Source organism: Typopeltis vanoorti, chromosome 22, assembly GCF_054136105.1.
Source record: "Typopeltis vanoorti isolate ZY-2024b chromosome 22, IOZ_Tvanoo_1.0, whole genome shotgun sequence".
Lineage (NCBI taxonomy): Eukaryota > Metazoa > Arthropoda > Arachnida > Uropygi > Thelyphonidae > Typopeltis > Typopeltis vanoorti.
Window position 1 is genome coordinate 45,294,496 of NC_143570.1, and position 6,436 is coordinate 45,300,931.

The window sequence follows — 6,436 nt, forward strand, 5'->3', positions numbered from 1 at the left end:
CACTCTTAAATTCCAGTTTTTTTTCTTTCTCCACACTTTTAAGTTTCTCTTCTAACACTGTTCTGTACCTTCTTCCTATTTCTGCTTCACCTATTCGTGCTGTATCTCTTCTATTCTGATGTTGGGGTTTATATTTTCTTTTTAATTCCAACTTGATGTTTGCAATCACTAAACTATGATCCGAGTCTATATTAGCTCCTTGAAAAGTTCGACACTGCTGTACTGATGCTATTCATCTCCTTTTAATAGTAATCATATCAATCACGTTCTTGGATTTTCTATGATTTGATCGCCACGTCAATTTTCTACAGTCCTTTTGTTGGAATCTTGTGTTACAGATCATCATCTCGTGGTCCACAGTAAATTCTAAATTTTTTTCACCTCGTTCATTTCTTTCTTAGAAACCATATTTTCCCATGACGCTTTCCCAACCATCATTATCTATTCCGACTTTTGGCATTCCAATCTCCTTCAATAATTAGGACATCTTGCTCATCTGTGCTGTCAGATGTGTGGGTGCATATATCCGGACTATTCATATATTAAATGGTTTTGTTTGAAATCTTGCTACTAGGATTTGTTCATTGACTGGTTTGTATCCTAACAGTGCTTCTCTAGCTCTTTTGTTAAGAAGGAAACCAACTCCTGCTTCGTGCTTGTGTCATGTCCTGACCATATGACGTCGCATTCATTTATCTTTGTTGATGATGTCCATCGCATCTCCTCCAGTCCTAATAAATCACATCGATATCTCTTCATTTCCTCGCAAAGTAGTTCTAATTTTCCTGACATCCAAAGAGTTATATATTCCTACTGATAGTAGTTCTGTTAGTTTCGGTTTCTGTTTCCGTTCGGTATTCCATTTTTCGGTCCAACCCCGATACTCGATTGGCATCGTGGACCTTGTTCATTATAAATAAAAAGGACAGATGTCCTTTTTATTTTTAATCGCTAAATGATAGTTTTTATTACATTGATCTATTTTTTCAAATGTTTATAACATTTTACTGATATTAATTTAAAAGCTATTACTGATAACATTTTATCAATAATAGCTTGTAAAAAAACTTTTATTATCAGTATTTATAGCATAACTTAACTTATTCGCTACAAACAATTACCAATCGACTAAAATATAAAACAAAGGCAAATCCTTAAACTTCTTTCTTCTTTGGTATTTCTACTTATTCATAGAGATCTAAGAGATCTAAGATCTAAGATGGGAACATAACTGTTGGTTCCATCTGTTTGTTTGTACAGTCTGTTAGAGGAGAATTCGTATTTTTCTCTTTGTTCCTCTTGTTCCAAGAAATTTTTTTTTCTTCAGGAGGAGGTATGAAGACTGATAGAAAGAGATAAGGGTAGCAAGGAAAATCGTTTACACCTTCGGTTGCTTTCCTTAAAAAAAGTTTGAACTATTATATAAGCTAGTAGCCGGAGAGAGGGAGAGAGAGAGAGAGAGAGAGAGAATGTGTCTTCACTACTTCGATTGTTTGTTAGAGGTGTACTGCAGACTGCCAAAATGAAATCGCATCATGTGAAATACTATCCCTAATATACTGAATCTGATCTGATTTCCCTTTCAGTCGTTTCCGACTGTAGATGACTTTGTAGGCATTTGTCGTGCTGGAATAATTATCTTAATTGTCTTATTTACAATTTAAATTAGTCACACAACGCATTATATTATTTTACGTGCATCTGTGTCAGCTTTTCCATGTTATCGTTTCTCGCAATGTACATTAAAACGCTAGAACACAGTGAATGAAATCTCATATTCGAGAGTTTTTTTCCCCTTATTCATTTTTTAATTTTAAAAATTTCCATACTTTTCATGTTTAATAAAGGATAAGTTATCCTTTAGGTTCATTAAAATTGACTGACTGATTTTCCCTTTCAGTCGTCCCCGGTGTGCAGAAGAAAAAGATCATCTTTTATGAGGAAAATGCACCTGCCCACAAAGATGTTTTAGCAATGGGAAAATTAAGGGATGTGCACTATGAATTGTTGGAACATCCACCTATTCTCCAGATTTGGCTCCGTCTGACTTCTATCTCTTCCCAAAACTAAAACTCTTCCTTGCTGGTCAGCGTTTTTCTTCGAATCAAGAGGTGTTTGCAGCTATAGAAGGATATTTTGCAGATCTTACTGAGAACCACTACAGTGACGGGATGATGGCGCTGGAGCATCGCTGGAATAAATATATTAGTCTTAAGGAAGATTATGTTGAAAAATAAAAATAATTGTGAAATTATAAATTCGCTTTTTCATTGTTAGGCTTAGAACCCTTCAGTCATCCCCATAATTTGAATTTGCAATAAAACTAATGCATGATTTTTACAATGATATGTAAATATCAGAAATATACAGATGATATGCTCTCTGCATTTCAACCAATTTTCACTTTTTCAGTCTGTTTCTTTAGAACACTCACTGATACAGGAATTTATTTATTTATTTTTAGCAAACTGAAAACTTAGAACGATAGTTAGTTAATTTTCTTCTAAGATTCTCACCTTTAAAACAAAGTTAAAAAACTACAAGAAATCCGCATCTCGGAGGTACTCGATGCATATAATTGCTGATCTTAGACGTTACTACTGTTAAATCCACGAGAGTAGTATTTATATATTCAAAGGAGAGTGTTCTGAGACAGGTTTATCTAGTTTATCTATTTTTGTTTGAGGGGGGGTGAAGATGGTCACAGTTTTCCGTACAAAATCCTCGCTTTCTCGGAGACTTGAAAATGCAACTGAAAATAAACCTGTGCATGTTTTTTTTATAAATGCAAGGCTGTAGATATAAATAAAACATTACTAGAACATTACTCTGCTTAAGTACAATCTAAATTATGCAAACTGAATAATGGACACCAAAATATTCTCCTTTCATATTGCGAAAGTACCAAGACTATTACCACTATGCTTTAATTCAAGGTGGGCTAATTAAATCTTTTAATATTTTTATTCTCGGTCCACTCACTATTCGAAAGCACAATAGAGATCTACAAACTTTCATGGGTAAGATTTCCATAAAAATAATGATAGTTCTTTTAGGTGGCAAAAACAATCAGAGAAATGATTGATCTTTTTGGTAACCAGAAATGAAGCCTTTGAAAAAATTAGTGTGCATTTTTAGTTAAACTATGTTGGTTTAGATTTGTCTGGTTTTAGTGGAAAAGAGGGTTTACGATCGCTACAAGCATCATATGTGCTCCATGCATAGCATAGCGGATTACTATAAGACTTCCTTGAAGTGATTATGCTTGAAGAAAATATTTAGAGCATGTACCTGTTGAATTTAATGAGAGAGTTAAAAGTCGCGTCAAACCGTTCATATTTAGAATGCATGGTCTCGCTACTTGAAAACAGTGCGCTAATTATCCAGTGTTTTATTTAGAAGTAATAGTTCCCACGGTAAGGACTTGCTAACAGTTATGACTCATCAACTCGCGTATGGTTCGTTGGAACTGCATTCAATTCCAGTACATTAAGTTCATTCTGCTCCACTTCTACAAGCTTAGTATGCAATTATGAGCAAGGTGCGTTTCATTGTACTCCTTTTATTAAGCAAATCGTACGAAGATTGCTGTTAAAAGTTTTCCTCTTTACGGGTCACAATAAATGTAGCATGTTTATAATACATAATATTACCGTACATAATACTGAAAAAAAAAAAAAAAACAGAATGATAGTTACATCCAATGGAGAATATGAAATTTCCTCTCACATCAATATGAATACCGTTTCATTAACGTTGAAAGGTCAAGATTAAAAAAAGAAAATGCCCCCAAATCATATGCCCGATAGCTGTAATGAAAACGGATGAAGATTAAAGAAGGAAAAGTGATAAAGGAATTATCACTTTTAATGTGATAATTCCTTTTAATGTGATAAGCATGCATGTGGATTACTATCACTTAGTAATCCACATGCATGCTTAGTTGAATAAATAAAGAGTGTTTCTGTATCCAATTAATGGGTGTGATGTGGTAATACGTTTTATTTGGTAATAACTCAGTTGGTTTGGAGGATACATGCTATAGCAAACAATTGCGTGGTATAGCGAAATATTTAGATTGTTTTTCTCCTGGTACTACTAGAGAAAACAATCTGGTAATAACTCAGCTGTTTAAGTTAGACGAAAAAGAATAACTTTAGCATTATATACGTTTTATTTGGAAATGCTTAATTTTGAGCTGAAAAAAATTAATCGCATGCAATTGAATTGAATAAACGTGAAATATTCCTTCCTGATTTGTCAGCAAAGAGGGTTGAGGATGAGGCGTTGTTAGTTCAAGCAATACGATGGTATTACAAGCCCAGATTACAATAATAGAAAAGAGAAAAGAAAATTATGCAAATAAGCACTTTTTATCATCATACCTGGTTAAAGCATTGCATAGAGAGAAGTACTAAAATTAATTCTCACATCACCAATATCAATTTGTCTTCAAAAAGTGCTTAAGGAAGTTGATCTAGTTTCTTATTTCAGTTTTAAACCCCCTAGAGAATTTTCTTTCGGTAAGAATGATTTAGAATAAGATCATTTCTGAACTGCCTAAGGAGTATTTGAAGAAATTTCTAAAAATAACTTGAGTAACAAAGTCTTTTATTTTAACGGTTGCAGTTTTGCTGATCTCCACTTTTGAGTACGGCATCGAAAGTAGATGAACGTAGAAAGAAGGGAAAGAGTAAAATAAAAACACTTTTATGCTAATCCAAAGAAAGATTGTGAACCTATCGCATGTTATTTGTAGTTTTGTCGAGGGTTACATAAACCGAGAATTATGTTCCAGAGATCAGACATGATTTTTAAGCCACTTCAGGACTCCAGTAAGCAGGGCTATGACTGCACATCGGTCAATAAAAGTAATGCATCTTCTAAATATTGACATCCTCCGATATTCTCATGCCACAGCGACGTGGATGCTTTTAGAATGATAATATTATTATTGCTTTAAATAGTTGTAACAGCAAACTGCTCTCTTGTACAGCAAAACGATGCAAGAATCGCTTTCTGAGGTTCAGAATAATTTAGGAAAGGTGAAGATGAAAACATCTTCACCTTTCCTAAATATACCAAACAATTTGGTATATTACTGACAGGTGCTCCGGTTTGGCTTGATGCATATGAAATCATATTTAATTTATTTATAATATAAAATAAATATAAAATTAATATAAGATTTAATTAAGGAAACTATATTCCACTTTTCTTTCCCTATTTTTGTATTTGTAGCTTCTGAAATGTTGTAAGAGGTCTTTTCTAATAAACAAACTAATAAGCTTTGTAGTTGGAAATAAATTCCATGTGATCAAAAACAACCGCAAACAAAGTTCAAGTTTATTGGTTTTTAAGTGAATCACATTTACTTTAGGTATCAATGATGATATTGTTTTATTATTATTATATGAAGACCGCCTCACATGGGTTCTCGTGGTGTAGCGATTATCACGTGAGCCTGATACACGCAAGATTCGAGCGAGAGCAGTTTGTTTTTATTTTTATTATATCCATTTATTCGTCAATATCATAACGCTAAATACGGGTATATACAATATTGATTTATTCGGTCACGTTATCCACCTTAGCCTCTTTTGAGGTCTACCCGGCCTACTCTTTTTACAATTAGTTTATATTTAGTTAATTGTTTAGAACTTGCAGTGCTCATGAATCTCATTTCACTTGTTTTTATTATTTATCTTCTTGAAAATGTAAAATGTATTACATTTCATTTATATCTCGGAATTTATTTCTACACGATCTATAGATAGATACATAGAAGCTCAGAAACAATTACGCAAGCATTTGAAGTTTACAGCGATATCGAATTCATGCAAAATTATAATCAAACAAATTTCACTTGTATTTGTTTGATTATAATTTTGCATAAATGACTTGTTTTACACATCGGCGAGCAAAACTATCCAAACGATTTAATATCATTCAGAAATAATCTTTCTATTGGCTATATAGAGGCGTTTAACACAAGTTCTCGTGGTGTAGTGGTTATCACATGCGCTTTACACGCGCAAGGTCCTCGGTTCGATTCCGAGCGAGAACATCGTTTTATTTTATATTACGTTATTAATTTGTAGATTGAATTCAAGGATATGGGAGACAGGATCATGGCCTAGAGACTGGAAGAAGTCTGTTTTCCTACCACTACATAAGAAAGGAGATATGAAAGCGTGCAAGAACTATTAGTTTAGTATCTCATGCAAGCAAAATTTTATTGAAGATCATGCTAAATAGAAATGGACAAAGTTGAGGCAGAGATGCCCAAGGAACAAGCAGATTTTAGGAAAGGTAAGGGCACCAGAAATCAGATCCTTTGCTTTAGACAGATCATAGAAAAATATGAAGAATTTAGACTTCCTCTGGTAATGTGTTTCTTAGACTACTCTAAAGCTTTTGACTGTGTTGAGCATGT

At 33.5% G+C, this 6,436-nt stretch overlaps 1 non-coding gene across 1 annotated transcript; it reads left to right on the forward strand.

Moving 5' to 3' along the window:
• Positions 1 to 5,994: 5,994 nt before the first annotated feature.
• On the forward strand, positions 5,995 to 6,067 carry TRNAV-UAC (transfer RNA valine (anticodon UAC)). Its single transcript has one exon. It is a non-coding gene; the product is annotated as a tRNA-Val (tRNA).
• Positions 6,068 to 6,436: the final 369 nt, after the last annotated feature.